Genomic DNA, 17,625 nt, shown 5'->3' on the forward strand with positions numbered 1-17,625 from the left:
ACCTGAGGTACCACTTTACCTAATGCCGCCGCGCTATTTCTGTTCTCATCCTGAAGCAAAGTTCCTAACTCGAGGTACTACTTCCGGGTTAGCAGAGTCTGTAACCTGAAGCGTTTGTAACCTGAAGTGTTTGTAACCCAAGGTACCACTGTATTGGTCTTGTCCACTCAACCCTCCAGAGCCTGTCTTTGCGTGCAGGAGAAGCCCCTAGCTCACTGAGGGTTTGAGACCCATTGGCTCCCCTCACCATCCGTTTTCTTGGATGTCCACAAATTCTAGAATTATGAGGGAGAAAAACTCTATATCCACTTTCTCCTTGCCTGGCATAACTTTATAAACTTCTATCATGTTGCCTCTTTTTTGCCTTTTCTCTGAGCTAAGAAGTCCGAAACGCTGCAACCTTCCCTTGCAGCAGAGTCGCTCCACCCTCTCGATCACTTTTGTGCAAATGTCCACTACGGTGCCATTCCCTACTCTGTGTTCAATGTGTGCACCTGTTGATTCTCCACACAGACAAAGCGGGGAGTGCCAAGAAGGTGGTAGAAGCAGAAGAAGAGGAAGTAGACATTGACCTGAATGCGCCCGAGACGGAGAAGGCCGCCCTCGCCATCCAGGGGAAGTTCCGGCGCTTCCAGAAACGGAAAAAGGACCCCAGTCCCTGAACGGCAGCAGCTGCAGCGGCACCAAACCCACCTCTCCCGTCTCCCATGCCACCCCCCAGCCCTCCGCCACGACACACAGCCTGCCTTACCCTAACGTCCCCTTATCCTACCCATATTAGGTGGGGCTAGTGGTATTTAATTTTTGCACGTACTGTAATATATTCAAAGCAAAGGGTGGGGCTTGGACCCTCTCCGGAGTTTGGGGAGGGGGGGTAACAAACAAAACAGGGGGGTACCCTCAAGCTCACGTGCCACTCACCCACGGGAGGGCGCTCCCACTTTCCAATAGCCATGATGATAGCCGCGTAGCCAACGTCCCTTCACTGAAAGCCATTGAGAAGGCGCTAGATTGCAGTGGGCAGGGTGGGGAGAGGCAGGGAAGAGAAGGGGGCAGGCCAGCCTTGGGACAGAGGTAGAGAAGATAGCCATTGCTAGACTTGTAATGTTTTAATGCGTTTTTTAAAAAATGTCTGCACTTTGAAAAATTAGCCTGCTGCTACCCCCCACTGTGGTTTGGCGGGTCAGGTCAGACTTGCCCACTGCCCAATTCAGGGTTTGTTTGCTAGTAAACAAAATGAAAAGCCTTATAGCTGCTCTTCCCCCACCCCCTCCAATATATAGAGATATATAGATATATAATTATAATAATAGTTTTTTATTTATATGCTACCCATCTGACTCTGGGTGGCTTCCAGCAAAATATAAAAACACCATAAAACATTAAAAACTTCCATATACAGGGCTGCCTTCAGATGTCTTCTAAAAGTCATGTATGTTTGGCATCTGATGAGAGGGCGTTCCACATATATTTGGGACCAGGAAAGAAATTCTTATTAGAAATGGCAGATTAAAAAGCCATTTTGAGAACATTCATAGATAAGTTATTTATAGGTTTTGTGCTCCGAAACTGAACCCCATAGTATTAGATCCAAACATTCATGGCATGAACGCCACCACTGAGACACGGTCCACAAGTCTCTCCCCCCCCCCCGCCGCCGCCAGCCCCTGTGTGCAAAACACACCTCATGTGAAATCCTTAAGAGCAAATGTTTAGATTTCAAAATCATCAATACTGAGATAGCCAAACTTGCCAGGTTTTAAATCTCTCATTTTTAAAATATTATTGCATATTTATCCCACCTGTTCCTCCAGAGAGCTCAAGGTGGCTTAACATGGCTCTCCCCTTCTCCATATTATCCTCACAAAAACCCAGAGAATTTTAACATACGCAATTAAGATATGATCTGCCAGAGGTCAGCTGCAAGCCGGTGAAAGAATCTGCCAAGAGAGCAAATTCCATTTAATAGGCATCTGATCTCTTGCATACTATATCTTTCCCCCGCAGAATATACTCAATTCCTGCAGACGTGACAAAAAAAAAACCCTTCATGGATTCCTTAAACCATTACCACAACAGCTACTAATTCAGAGCCAGTTGCTAAGACTCAGAAGTAGTGAGAAGGGAGTAAAAGATCTGAACTAAGAATGGAAATTTACTGGTCCAGATAGTTGGATTAAAACTGGGGCTGCATATTCACCATACATTTAAATGCACACGCCACACCCCCCAAGAATCCTGGGAACTGTAGTTTAAGGGTGCTGGGAATTGTAGCTCGGGATGGGGACAGCAAACTACAATTCCCAGGATTATTTGAGGAAAGCAATGTGCTTTAAATCTATGGTGCATAACGCAGCCTGGGCTACAGAAAACTGAAACAGATCGGCTCCCACAAGACGGGGAGAGGGAAGGGGCGAATCCTTAGACCATCACCAGTTTTAAATTCCAGCGGGTCTCATTTCCCTATTACCAAGCCCTGAGCTAAACCTACAGCCCAATGACAAGGGCCCCGCAATCCCACCGACGGGAAAGGACTGTCCTTCGCGAGATCCACGCGCCCTCTGCTCCAGGGCCAGCCTGCTGTTGGGCCAGAACCCGCTACAAAGATGGCCGCCACATAACTCTCGTGCACTGGAAAGCCGCTCCACCACCCCTACTCTGGTTGCGGAAAACCTCCAACGGGCCCCTCTGCAAATGGCAATCAGCGTCACCACGGGGCACTGACAGAAGCTGCTTTGTGGACTGACTTTTAGCATGTTAATAAAATAATCAGGGGGGAAATGGTTGTGCCTGGTTTTTATCCTTTACACACACACACAATTTTACACACACACACACACACACACACACACACACACACACACTCATTTGTGGAGTCCATTTGAGTCCAAAGATGGTGACAGGGCTGCCTCAGGTCTCAGCTCACAAAAGACCAACGCCAAGTTCTTCTTATATACAAGGATGTTTATTGCAGTTCATAGTAAGTTCCACAACCGAGGCGTGCAGCCCCCACGTCTGTTAACCTTAGACGGTAGAAGTCCCCTCTGAATCGGTCCCTCCCCTACACCAGCTTAATAGGCTTACGCTGCTCCACCTTTTTCTCTCCTTCCTTTTCCGCAGGGTCTTTCTGCCCGCCGGGGTTCCGCCCCTCCTAGATTCTCCTGACGCGGAATCTCCAGACTGCTCTTCCCCCCTCCTGCGGGCTTTGGGACCTGGCTCCTCCTCCGGGCTCCCTGTTCTTCCGTGCGCCTCCTCATTTGAACTTGGCTCGCGCGCCCAACCTCTAACCTTCCTTTTGATAGTTATGCTACTCCCCTCACTGCCCTCCTCCCCTTCCGGGAGAATGGCTTGCTCTGACCCCTCCTCCTTCTCTGCTGCCGGAGCTGTTTCCCCTGACACATTGGAATCTCCCCCCCCCCTCGCTGCGCTCTGGTGGGGAAGCTGGCCCTGATTCCCCGCTGCCGCTTTGGGGTCCCCTGCTGACCCCCCGCTCCTGACACTTTCCCCCTGGGGCTCCCCTTGCCCTGACCACAGGCGCCCCCTTCTGGGAATCCTCTGATTCACTGGAGAGACTCATGGAATCCCTTGCGTCATTCCCATCCTCTTCCTCGCTGTCCTGGGATTCCTCTCCATCGCTCTCCATTTCCTGCCTTCCCTGTGCCTCTGTCCCTGTACCCCTGACAGATGGGCTGCTATGTGGAGCACCCCAAAACCTTCTGAGGTCCACAAATGATCTCAAGAAGCTTTTGAAGAAGCCAGGCGGTTATCACATGACCTGCTCTGGCCTGGTGTTGGCCAGACTCCAAACATATTTGACCCCCAGCCTGAGGTTTCCCACCTCTGCCCTATACTGGGCCAAACAGTAGTACAGTCAAACCTCGGTTGTCAAACGTAATCCATTCCGGAAGACCGTTCGACTTCCGAAACATTCCGACAACCAAAAGTGGAAGCTTTGATACAATAGAGAGACTCAAAACGGAAGGCGCACAGCACGTTCAGCTTCCGAAAGACGTTCAAAAACTGGAGCAGTTACTTTCAGCGTTCAGGAACCAAGGTTTGACTGTAGCATAGCTGTCAACCATCCCTTATTTGGTGGGAAAGTCCCTTATCCCAGCGCCGTGTCCCGCTGCTGTCCCTTATTGATGATGTCCCTTAAATTTCCCGGGTTTCAAAGGAAGCAGCCCCTCTCCCTCCCTCCCTGCCGGCCAGGGAGGAGGGAGGTTCCAACTGTGTTCTTGGCTGCGTTGCTCACCCAATAAGGAGTCTAAGAAAGGCTGGGGGGTGGAGCTTGCATGCCTTGTGCCGATCAAATTGGCCGCATTGCCTGGGGACTCGCCTTTGCTCAGCGCTTCTCAGCGGAGAGGTGACTGTGGTTTTCCTTGCTGCATCCCCTTTGCCGGGTTGCTGCGCTGTGGGAACCACCGCTTGAGGCTTCGTTTGGCTGCTTGGCTGGGCTTTCTGCCTTTGGCTTGGAGGGGCTCAGAAGTTGAATATACCTTTGCTCTGAAGATCCCTTATTTTGGCTGCTGATCCCTTATTTTCGAGGCTACTGGTCCCTTATTTTCAAATCTGTAAGTTGACAGCTATGGACTGTAGAGGCCCAGAACTTAAAGCCCTCCATCAGTGATTCCCAATCTTCCCCGCCGCTTTAAAATTGCTGAGGGTCTCGGCAAGTCACTTAATGGTTTTCCTCTCCCTGTTGTAGCCTCTGATTTACTGCGCTAGACGCCATGTAGTTTTTAATTGCATCTGTATTGCTTCCTTTCCTACACTGCATTTTGTGGCATAAACATTCGAATCCCATAGAAAACAACCTGAGACACAATAAAACAAATGATCCGGTGCAATATGAGAAACTGAAAGAAGCAATGCTAATATAATTGAAAAACAGGATCTGAGTACAGTGGTACCTCGGGTTAAGTACTTAATTCTTAAGGTCTGTTCTTAACCTGAAACTGTTCTTAACCTGAAGCACCACTTTAGCTAATGGGGCCTCCTGCTACTGCTGCGCCACTGGAGCACGATTTCTGTTCTCATCCTGAAGCAAAGTTCTTAACCTGAAGCACTATTTCTGGGTTAGCGGAGTCTGTAACCTGAAGTGTATGTAACCTGAAGCGTATGTAACCCGAGGTACCATTGTATTTCATGAGCTGTGCCCATTCACAACCTCTGCTCCCCTACCTGCTGACCCCTAGCCAGTCGCTGAAAGAATTAGCACAACCTGCTTCGCAGCATGCTTTGGGCAAAGGACTTTAAAGCCACCCCTGTGCTCTTGTTTGAGGCTGAAACCCAGCACTAAGGACCCAGCAGCACTGTCTCCCACCCCTACTGGCTGATGTGACAGGCCGGTGATCCTGCTGGTTCTGGGTGTGCAAGAGCGCTCTCCTGCGCATCTGAAACTGCTCAGTTCAACCACACAGGGCAGACAGCAAAAAGCTGATAATGAAGAGGCTCTTTCCTTTGAAAGGAAGCAAAAAAAAATATATCTCTTCCCATTATCAGCATCTTGCTGCCTGCTGTGAGCTTTGAAGTCCTGACACATGGAGCCAAAAAAATTCTACACTGCTGATGTATAAAGATACATGGTATGCTGTGCTATAATCGGGAACTAGGTGTAACTCAGTGGCAGAGCACAGGCAGGCAGAAGGTTCCAGATTCAATCTCCAGTGTCTCCCTCCAGGTAGGGCAGAGAATATCCGATTTGAAACCTGTGGCAGCTGCTGCCAGCCAGTGTAGTAACACTGTGCCAGGTGAACCAATAGTCTGATTCAGTATAAAAAAGCTTCCTGTTTCAAGGGCTGCTAACTCAATGGCAAAGCATCTGCTTTGAACCTGGGACCTTCTGCATGCAATAATTGCTAGGACCAGGAATTATGCTTGCCTGCAACCTTGGGAAGCTGCTGCCAGTCAGAGTCGACAATACTGAGCATGTTGGGCCGACAGTCCCGACTCCACACAAGGCAGCTTCCTAATCATGTGAGACTGCAGTGCTCAATACAGAGCGCTCATAAAGCAAGTGAGAGACATTAAAATTATCATTGGCAGAAATGCTACTGAAACAGCAATGCACACAGATTTGGACCAGGCTCCAATGAAAAGGCATTTTTTCACTGTCTTTTCTTCTCTTTCTTTGGCCCCCACCCCAAAATACAGTCCCCCTCTCCACAAGCGTGCTAATTTAAATACAGTGGTACCTCGGGTTAAGTACTTAATTCGTTCCAGAGGGCCGTACTTAACCTGAAACTGTTCTTAACCTGAAGCACCTCTTTAGCTAATGGGGCCTCCTGCTGCTGCTGCGCCGTGGGAGCACGATTTCTGTTCTCATCCTGAAGCAAAGTTCTTAACCTGAAGCACTATGTCTGAGTTAGCAGAGTCTGTAACCTGAAGCGTATGTAACCTGAAACATATGTAACCCGAGGTACCACTGTATGCAACATCAGAGCAACTGATATGAACAACTTTGGCTGCGACGTTATTCCAAAGGAAAGACTGAAATTTGGTTGTCGCAACAATACCCTCCACAGTTCAGGAACGACACAAGCAGCCGGCTGGTTCGTTGCGTGCCGATCCGCAGCTCTTTTGAAGAAGCACTTCATGTGACAGAGAAAATTAAGGCGAGCCATCTTTTCTGCGGCCTCCTCTGGGACACAGCCCTGCTCCAGAACACATGCTCTGCAAAACCCCAAAACCCCTTTGCCAATCTGCTCACGCAGATGGGTATTTTTACTCGGGAAGGAGAAAACATCAAAATATTGTCAAGGCCCGCCTGGCGCATTCAGCAGGATGCCAGCCATCTTGATACTGTGAGAAGAATCTCCCTCCAGAGGCCCAGAGTCAAGGAATAATACAGAAACATATGGGTGCCCCCACCTCACAAAAACAGTTAGTGTGGGTTAACAAAAACTATAAGGGGTGTTCAGTGTTGGTTCTACTCAAAGTAGCCGTTGACTAACCCGTAACTGGCCACTAATCATTTAATAATAATAATAATAATAAATTTTATTTATATCCCGCCCTCCCCAGCCGAAGCCGGGCTCAGGGCGGCTCACAACAATAAAACAGTACAAAAGTACAACATAAACAACATTCTAAAATCATTCATTATAAAAATTAATTAATTCAAGCCACTAGCAACCATTGGGCCAGAGCTCTGCGAAGATTGCCGAGGGAGGGAGTCAGGCTGTGCCCTGGCCAAAGGCCTGGTGGAACAGCTCTGTCTTGCAGGCCCTGCGGAAGGATGTCAAGTCCCGCAGGGCCCTGGTCTCTTGTGACAGAGTGTTCCACCAGATCGGAGCCACAGCCGAAAAAGCCCTGGCTCTAGTTGAGGCCAACCTAACTTCTCTGTGGCCTGGGACCTTCAAGATGTTTTTATTTGAAGACCGTAGGTTTCTCTGTGGGGCATACCAGGAGAGGCGGTCCCGTAGGTACGAGGGTCCTAGGCCATATAGGGCTTTAAAGGTTAAAACCAGCACCTTAAACCTGATCCTGTACTCCACCGGGAGCCAGTGCAGCTGGTATAGCACCGGGTGAATGTGATCTCGCAGCGAAGACCTCGTAAGGAGTCTCGCTGCAGCATTCTGCACCCGCTGGAGTTTCTGGGTCAGTCTCAAGGGCAGCCCCACGTAGAGCGAGTTACAATAATCCAGTCTGGAGGTGACCGTCGCGTGGATCACAGTGGCTAGGTCAGGGCGAGAGAGGTAAGGAGCCAACTGCTTAGCTTGGCGGAGATGGAAAAATGCCGCCTTTGTTATAGCTGCAATCTGCGCCTCCATGGAAAGGGAGGTGTCGAAGATTACACCCAAACTCTTAACGGACGGTGCTGGCACTAATTGCGCCCCCGCAAGAGATGGGAGTTGCCCCCCCAATCCCATATCGCCCCGTCCCAGCCACAGGACCTCTGTCTTCGAAGGATTTAGCTTCAACCGGCTCCCACGTAACCATCCAGCCACAGCTTCCAAACATCTGGTCAGTGTGTCTGGGGCCGAGTCAGGATGGCCATCCATCAACAGATAGAGTTGGGTGTCATCGGCATACTGATGACAACCCAGCCCAAAACTCCGAACAAGCTGGGCGAGGGGGCGCATAAAGATGTTGAAAAGCATCGGGGAGAGTATCGCGCCCTGAGGTACTCCACACACCAAGGAGTGGCGCGATGACAATTCCCCCCCAAGCGCCACCCTCTGTCCCCGACCAGAGAGAAACGAGCGCAGCCATTGAAGGACTGTGCCCTGGATCCCCACGTCGGTAAGGCGGTGGTCCAAAAGTTCGTGATCGACCATGTCGAAAGCTGCTGATAGATCTAGAAGAATCAGCAGCCCCGACCCGCCTCGATCCAGCTGTCTACGAAGGTCATCTGTTAGGGCGACCAGAGCCGTCTCGGTCCCATGACCAGCGCGGAAGCCAGACTGGAATGGATCCAGAGCCAATGTTTCATCCAGAAACCCACCAAGCTGTTCAGCAACCGCTCTCTCAATCACCTTACCCAGGAACGGGAGATTCGAAACCGGGCGGTAATTGGATAGATCTAAAGGATCTAATGATGTTTTCTTTAAGAGCGGGTGCACCACTGCCTCCTTCAGTTCCCCTGGGAATGTCCCCGTGCCAAGGGACAAATTGATGATATCCCCCAGGAGGGCCCGCACCTCGTCTGGACACGCTCTAATCAGCCAAGACGGGCACGGGTCGAGAGGACCCGTGCAATCACCTTGGCTAATATTACTAATAATATTATCACAACTTTGAAGACAACCAGCCCCTCCCTCCTCCCTGCATTCTCTCAAGCAAACCAAATAATCTCTACCTCTGCAGGGGCACCCCCACAGGTCTTGTATTGTAGCGTCAATGTGCTGGCTTGTAAACAATTGTTTGTTGATTAAAAATACTCTGATTAAACTACGTGACTTTAAAAACGACGACTGACGTTTCTAGTCCTTATGGAATTTCCGTCCTGGGTGGCGGTGAATCAATTAGCTGCCTAGCTACTGTACGGTACTGGGGAAAGAAAATGCCCCTGTGCAGGGCAGCCGGGAGGTTTTAGCTGAACTAACGGAGGCTAAATCCTGGGAACTATTTTGGGTACCAGCAATCGTCAGCCCTGCAGCATAGGAAATGAGTGTATTTGAGCAAATACAGTGTTTATCCTTCAATGGAAATAGGCAGTTACTGCACAGTAACTTCCAGACAAGCTTAAAGGAAAGTAGCCCTCGATCTTGTGCGGATCATACTAACCCCAATGTCTTTATAGCTTACGGTGCTTGCATTGTGCACATTTGTTTCTCAAATCTGTTTATTTGATCTATAATTCGATAATTATGATACACCATTCTCAAAAATCTCTTTTTAATGCTTTTTAATGGCTATTTTATATCATTGTTACGGAAAATCTGGGTGCGTATCTACCCTGCCACCCAGCCAATCGGACCAAGTCCGTGGATTCTAGCGGAAGAAAAGGAAGCTCAGCCGGACGCAGGAGCAAAATGCGAAGATCCAAGTTTATTGCGCAACAGGTTCAAGACGAGATTGAACCCCGAGAATGGGGCGACATAAACTTTTAAAAGTTCCCACCAAGTCCCATAACACAGTGCGAGAAACGTCATGAATACATTATGGGAAGGTTGGATTTCATGGGTTACATCATGAATACATTACACACGTCATGAATATGTCAGAGAAAAGGTGGGGTTAGACTAATTTACATTTGAGGAAAGGGAGGGGGAATATGCAGAGCGAGGGTCATACACAAATATACATTTCATGAGTACCGGTGGCGGTGAGACAATGGGTTACTGATATGCACTGTCTGCCACCTGGTATTGCCCGGGGGACGGGCTGGGCAGAGCGATCTGACAGGATTAAGGAGTTCCTGTGTACGTGACTTGCCGTCTCGAGGATTATGGAGTCGGCCAACATCATGGAGTCCTGGGGAAACTGAGTCGAATGACACCAAGAGCAAGAAAATTGGAGCTGCGGTTGATTTTATATGAATTTTTGAAAGGTTCTGATGACTTTCAGTCCGTTCCGTAGCCTAGATCAAAAGCGGAAGCAGAATGTATCCATTCTTGCAGAAATGGATACATTGTAACAAGGGTTTGACAGTTTTACGAGGTCGGGAGTTTCGGTTCTATTGTTCTCGCCATGGGGGGCCGTCAGCAGCTCGTCAGGAGGTTAAATGAGGCGTGCAAGAGCTCCCTGAGCTAGCTCCTGCAGGACGAATGCATGGCTGTGATTGGCCAAAGCGCGGCCATAGGAATAAGCGGAGAAGGGAAACACTCGGTCTACTCATTCTAAGTATGGAGCGCAGATAGGCATAGGAAAGGATAGGGAATATATATATACTCGAGCTTATTTCGCTCGGGAAAAGGTCTGGGAAACATGTGGTGCTTGTGCAACGGTGAAGGGGTTCGAGGGTGGGTGTGCGGTGGTACCCTTGAGGTCATCGCCTCGGACCGCCAAAAGGAAGGGAGGAAATAGGCACCCCCCCCCTCAGTCCGTATCAGTCCCCCATTCGGAGATAGATTTGCATTAAAGTTCTGTAAGAACTTGCAAATCCTTTCTCCGCACCATTTGAGCACTAAATTTCGGTGATCTCATATTCACCTTCTCCCAAATGTCTCATCTGTACATAGTCTGGGAAAGTGGGAGCATGTCGGGAGCGGGAATAGGCTCGAAGAGGAAAGGAGCTAGCAGAAGCAGAATGACGGAGGAGAGAGCAGCAAGGGGTAATGCAATGCATAGTACAACATAGGATAGAGACACAGAGGAAAACAGTTAAAATGATGAACAACACGACTTTCAATAGTTGTCTGAGCCATCCCAGCTTGGGCAACCATCCCCATAAGTCTACGTCGGATAGCCCCTCATGCTGGATGTCGTGGAGTTTCCCTGCTAGTTCATGAATGTTATTTAAATGTCCAGTTATATTTAAGGTCTGGTCAGTCACGTATGTACAGCACTCTGTGCCTATTAATGCACAGGTACCTCCTTGACTGGACAAGAGGAAGTCTGTCGCGATCCTCGTCTGTAGGCTCAATTGTCTTACCTCGGATAGTTCCGACATTAGAGAGTCTGTGATCTGAGTCGCCTCCTGCATGAACTTAAGGAGGATGTCGGTGAGTCGGAGAATATCCACGTGGTTTGAACCGGCACCGTAGGCGGGGAAGAGTGCTCGGCCTACGGTCTCTCCATTTGCAGCAACGTCTGACAGGTCTGACAGCTCCTTTTGCTCCCTTTTGTTCCGTTGTCTTCCGGGCGGTAGGTGTGGTAATATTCTAATTCCGGGAACGATGTAGCCGATGAAGCAGGATCCGGACATGTGTGGGCTCACCCATGTATAGGCGCGGTGCCCACACACCCAGAATAGGCCGCTGAGGTAAGATTCCATTCGGCCTGAAGCAAAGGTTTGTAGTAGCTTGGTGTCTGCGGGTTGTGGCTTCCAGTCCAAGGGATGTCCAACCGCAGTGGCCCAGGCAACAGTAAGATTAGGAAAAGTTCGGGAGTCCCTTGTGTTAGAGACAGTGACCAGTCCAGTTGGTAGGATTTCCAGAGTGTTGGTGCATGTACTGGATCCGATGAAGGTTCCTTCCCCTGAGAAGCTGCGGCAAAGGGGTCCCTTCGTAGGGCCGGTGAGGTAGAGGTATTGATGTGTTAAGTTGAGTGCGGTCAGGTTCCAGGAGGTAACATTTCCGGAACGGAACTGTTCTAGGGTCACTGGTACAGGGACCAGTGGGAGGCTCTGTTGGAGATGGCTGGGTGCGTGAGCGCAAATCCAGCAGTCCGGGTAGGGTGACTCCTTCGCCACCTGGCTGAGAAGCTTAATATAGGAGTTTTGCTCCCAGGATGACAGGAGGTCTTCTCCCGGGAGTGCCGGGTCGGTGCCGAATTGTCGGGGTGCTGTGCCAACCGGATGGAGGGGGTCGGTGGTGTTCAGTAGTCGCCTATCCCTGGCGATACCGCCGCATCGCAGGGGTCCGACGTGGTCCCATGAGGGGGAGCGCGAGGGGTGTAAAGAATGGTGCCACCCTTCGAGATATTCAGCCCCTCTCCACTCATGAGTGACCCCTAAGTCCCATAGGCAGCAGAACCGTCGTAGGCAGAGTCCTTGGAGTTGGGGCTTCCGGGTTTCTGGGGTGGAGCGGAGGCACTGGAAGCCGAAAATCAAGTTTCCAGAGGGGTGGCTTGATTCCGTATAAGCGTGAGTAGCCCCTCCTGTCTCGACTTCGGTCCAGTTTGGGGTTTGCGAGACCTCCCCGTTCTCGTAAAGAAGGTAAGTCCCATTTCTGCAGGTCAGCCGGTAAGAGGAGTGGTCAAGAGTGAGAGTCGCAGAGCCGATACGATGTAAATCCTTGTTTCGAATGAAAAGTTCCCAATATTCGTTTTCGGCGAGTTGGGGAACTAGGGAATGGCGCAGCAAGGTCCGGGACTCGGGAAGGCAGAAATCAAAGTCCCCCATTCGATCAGGGTTAGACCTTCCCGTCTCGACCTCATGATAGTCCAAGAAGTGGTAGTTTGTTCGTAATCCTGTGCAGTGGTCTGATGAGGTAGACGTGACCCAGGATAAGGTGGCGAGGAGAAGGGCGGTGGTGACCAGGCGCATGGCTCGGATGCGTGAGCGAACGAAGGCGCCTGACAGGGTGAGGCTGTAAAGCGAAGGTATCAAATAGCGCTGTTGAACGGAGCTGTCAGATGAACTGTCAAAGGCGAAGCTGTGAAGCGAAGCAAGGTGTCAATGGAGCTGTCAAACGAAGCAGGCTGTCAATGGAGCTGTCAAACGAAGCAGGCTGTCAATTGAGCTGTCAAACGAAGCAAGCTGTCAATGGAGCTGTCAAACGAAGCAAGCTGTCAATGGAGCTGTCAAACGAAGCAAGCTGTCAATGGAGCTGTCAAACGAAGCAAGCTGTCAATGGAGCTGTCAAACGAAGCAAGCTGTCAATGGAGCTGTCAAGCGTGGTTGTCGGCGCGTCTGAAACGTAGCTTGATGGTGTTGGTATCTGGGATGATTTCGGACGTCCAGTTGGGTGTCGCGGTGTCTGGTCCGGTCTGTTGGGCCCGACTTTGGCCCCGATCGGCTGGTCCGGTCTGTTGAGCCCGACTTTGGCCCCGATCGGCTGGTCCGGTCTGTTGAGCCCGACCTTGGCCCCGATCAACTGGTCCGGTCTGTTGAGCCCGATCTTGGCCCCGATCCGCTGGTCCGGTCCGTTGGTCGTCGTCGTCAATATATGAGGTCGGTAAAGCCGGTGGAGTCGAAAAGGTGAAGTCCTCGCCGTTGCTTTCTTCCGTCTCCTGTGGAGGGGGTGAGGACTTGCACCTAGTGTGATGTAACCAGGAATTCTTCTCACCTACTTTCACGGCGGTTGGCGATGTCAAGAGTACTTGGTAGGGACCTTCCCACGCGGGTTGGAGTGGTTCTTTCTGGTAGACCTTGACGAGGATCCAGTCGCCCGGGTGGAAGGAGTGAGCGTGGACGTCGATGGGAAGATTCTGTCCCTCGATGGCCGCGTAGTGGTGGAGACGCTGTAGCTGTGTCTGGAGCTGAATAACATAATTAGTAAGTTCTGCCTCCCCGAGCTCCAGTTCCGATAGTGGGAATAGAGTGTTGTAGACGGGAGGAGGTCTCCCGAATAAGAGTTCGAATGGGGAGAGTTTCAAACGTTCGGTTGGGGCGCTGCGGATGTTATGAAGAACTAGTGGGAGTGCATTGACCCATTTTAGGCCAGTGAGCTCGCAAAGTTTGCCCAACTGTATCTTTATTTCCTGGTTCATACGTTCCACTTGGCCAGAAGATTGTGGGTGGTATGGGGTGTGGAGGTCCCATTTGATTTGGAGTGATTTGGCCACTAATTGCACCACTTCTGCAGTAAAGTGGGTCCCCCTATCGCTGTCTAGGCGACGGGGTATGCCATAGCGGGGAATAATGTCCTGTAGGAGGGCCCTGGCAACTACGGATGCGGTGGCCTTTCTGCAAGGGAATCCCTCCACCCACGAGGAAAATTGGTCAACGATAATCAAAGCATGCTTAAAGCCTTGGCATTGGGGCAGATCAATGAAATCAAGCTGTAAGTTCTCAAAGGGGACAAAGGTCCATGGTCTGGCTCCCGGCGGCCTCCTGGGTTGACGCTTAGGATTGAAGCGCTGGCAGGTAATGCAATTCTTTGATGCTGCTGCTGCTGCGGCAGCTATCCCGGGTGCGTACCAAGATCTAATTACATGTTCCATTAATCTCCCTTTTCCCCAATGTGTTCGCTGATGAAGAAACCTCGCTACTTTTGGAGTCCAGGCCTTTGGAAGGACGGGTCTTCCATCGGGGAGGACCCAGATACCCTGTTGTTCGGTGGCACCTATCGATTCCCACGTAGCCTTCTCATCCCCTGGGGCAGATTTGTAAATTTCTGTGAGGTCTAGGTCTGCTGGCAGTTGGAGGGCTTGGAACTCGGATTCGTTGTTAGGGGTGCGTAAGGCTGCCATCTGTGCGGCTTTGTCGGCTCGTCTGTTTCCTTTAGAAACTGAGTCCCTGCCCTTGGTATGGGCCTTGCAGTGGACAACGGCTATAGCGGCAGGTAGGTGGATCGCTGTGAGAAGTCGCTCAACCAGGGCGGCGTGCGAGATTTGAGACCCAGCAGCGGTTAGAAAGCCTCTTTGGAGCCAAATTTGGCCAGTTGTGTGCACCAAGCCGAAACAGTATTTACTATCCGTATAAATGGTTATCCGCTTCCCTTCACCAATCTCGCAGGCACGCAGCAGCGCAATTAGCTCGGCGGCTTGGGCACTGTACTGAGAGTTAATTGGATTTGACTCTATTATTTCGAAGTCGGAGACCACCGCGTACCCGGTCTTCCTGACCCCGTCGATCACTTTAGAGCTACCATCGGTATATAATATTAGGTCCGGGTTCTCCAGGGGAAGATGATCTAAGTCTTCACGGGGCTTTTCGGCTTGCCGGACTATAGTGGTGCAGTCATGATGCGGGGTGCCATCATCGGGAAGGGGTAGTAGGGTAGCGGGGTTTAGCGAGTTGACACGTTTAATGGTGACATTGGTTGGGGTTAGTAGGAGGGCTTCGTAGCGGTTGAGGCGGGAGTTGGAGAAATGGTGACATCCTTTTAGGGTTAGGAGGGTTGAGACTGAATGGGGAACGTGGAGGGTGATTTCGTGGCCTAGAACCGTCTCTTGGGCTTTCTCGAGGAGGACAGCGGCGGCAGCAATGGCTCTGAGGCAACTGATAGCCCCTTTGGCAGTATTGTCAAGTTGTAGACTATAATATGCTACTGGCCTCTCTTGGTCGCGGAATGGTTGGGTTAGGACCCCAGAGGCTACCCCCATTTGTTCGTGGATGAACAAGTTGAAAGGGATTCGGTAGTCGGGTAATCCTAGGGCAGGAGCAGATCTGAGTTCCCGTTTTAGTCGTTCAAAAGAGCTGTAAGCTTCATCTTCCCAGACTAAGGTGTCTGGGTGGTCCTGGCGGGTCATGGCAGTTAAGGGCTTCGTTATTTCACTGTAACCAGCGATCCATGCCCGGCAGAAGCCGGCCATGCCAAGGAAGCCGCGGAGCTGTCGCTTTGTTCTTGGGAGGGGAATTTTAGTGACTGCCTCAATCCTGTCAGTGGCTAGACTTCTGGTCCCTACTCCCAAGATGTGTCCGAGATACTTGACTTCTTGCTTACAATATTGGAGTTTCTTAGGAGACACTCTATGTCCCTTCTTTGCTAATTCTGATAGGAGGCATTTAGTATCTATCTTACACGCCTCCTCACTGGTAGAGCATAATAAAATATCGTCCACGTAGAGAAGCAGGGTGGAACTGGCCGGTAGGTGGATGTCCTCTAAGTCCTGATGTAACACGGCCGAAAAAATGGCGGGTGACTCTACATAGCCTTGGGGCAGTCTGGTCCACGTTAATTGGCTGGGCCCCCAGGTAAATGCAAAAAGGAATTGGCTGGCTGGATCTAGGGGTATGCTGAAGAAGGCAGAACACAGGTCCGCAGCGGAGTACCAAGTCGTCCCTGCTGGAATGGCGTTTAGGAGGGAGTTCGGGTTGCCAACTACCGGGTGTCGGGGGATCACGAATTGGTTCACTAATCTCAAGTCCTGCACAAAACGGTACCGTATAGGTGCCCCCTCCTTAGCGGGTTTCTTGACCGGGAGAACTGGGGTATTACAGGGTGAAGCGCATGGGACTAGAATCCCCTTTTCGAGGAAGTCCTCAATCATGGGTGTTAGGCCTTCTATGGCTTCTTTGGGCAGAGGGTATTGCTTGGTGCATGGGAAGGGTAGGTCGCTTCGGTAAGTGATCTTGACCGGAGTGGCGGAGAGTAAGAGTCCTACTGAGGTTGATTCAGTCCCCCATAGGGAGGTGGGCAAGTCGTTTTCGAGTTCTAAAGGGAGTTCGGGAAACTGTCGGTCCGCTTTAGATTCCTGAACGATACCCTGAAAAATGGGAATGGAGTTCCCTGGCATATGTAGGTAAATGCCATCCGGGGAGCATTTTATGGTGGCATTAAGTTTGCAGAGGAGGTCTCTGCCGAGGAGGTTGACCGGGCTGCTTGTTAAGAGGAAAGTGTGTTCCGCTAGTAATGGTCCGAGGGTGACCTTGGCCGGTCGAGAGAGCGGGCAAGTGCGGGGTATCCCATCCAGTCCCATTACTTTCTTGGTTACTGTTCCTGGTTCCAGGTGACTGTCGGTTAGGGTGGAATAGGTGGCCCCTGTGTCTAGTAGACATTGGTAAGGGTGGCCGTCTATCTCGATAGTACAGACCGGGTCTTCGGGTGACAATGTAAGGACAGGGCAGATGGTTTGGGTCTGACTGGGATCCCCTTCTAATTGTCAATAAGTGTCCTGATCATCGGGAGGTGGTTGGTTTGGAGGGTGCAAGGGAGGAGCAGTAGCATTCGCCCAAGGGTGGGCAGGCTGGTCTATGGCTGGCAGTTGGGTGGCCGGCATTTGGGTCCGGGGTCCCGGTTGTGGTCGGGACTGAGGGATCGGGTTCGAGACCGCCGGTGGGGTATAAGCCGCTGGGTTGTGGTTGCTGTAGCCTGGAGTTACGTTGGCTTGCGGGGAGAAAGGGGGGTGGGTGATCCGTACAGGGAAAGGCTTAGGCTCCTGTCCCCCGTAGAGTGTCGCATTTAGGTAGGGGCAGAATCTCTTTATGTGTCCCTCTTCCTGGCAGTAATAGCATCCTCCAGTCCCCGGTCCCCATTGTCTATAGGGATTTGGGGTTCCTCCTCCACGGATTCCCTTTCCTCGAGGGAATCCCCTGCCTCGATTAGGACCATAGGCAGTTTCCATGCTTAAGGCTAGTATTTGTTCGACCTCGGGCTTCGTTTCCTTCTTCTTTCTTTCATCCCGAGAGTTGTAGACAGATTTTGCGATGGACAAGATTTCACTTACGCTCTTTCCATCGTATCCAATTTGGAGATTCAGAGCTTTCCTGATATCTGGGCAAGCCTGATCCTTGAAGAACCCTTTAATGATGACTTCATGCTGTGGGTTGTTGGGGTCTATTCCTCCCCATGTTTTAATGGCAGAGACCAATCTAGTGTAATAATCGGACGGGTGTTCATTTGGTCCCTGCATGACCGACTGGACTTTGGTCCAATTAACGGTGCGTTGTCCGGCGGCCTTTACACCGTCCAA

Source organism: Podarcis vaucheri, assembly GCF_965113315.1.
Source record: "Podarcis vaucheri genome assembly, chromosome: 16".
Lineage (NCBI taxonomy): Eukaryota > Metazoa > Chordata > Lepidosauria > Squamata > Lacertidae > Podarcis > Podarcis vaucheri.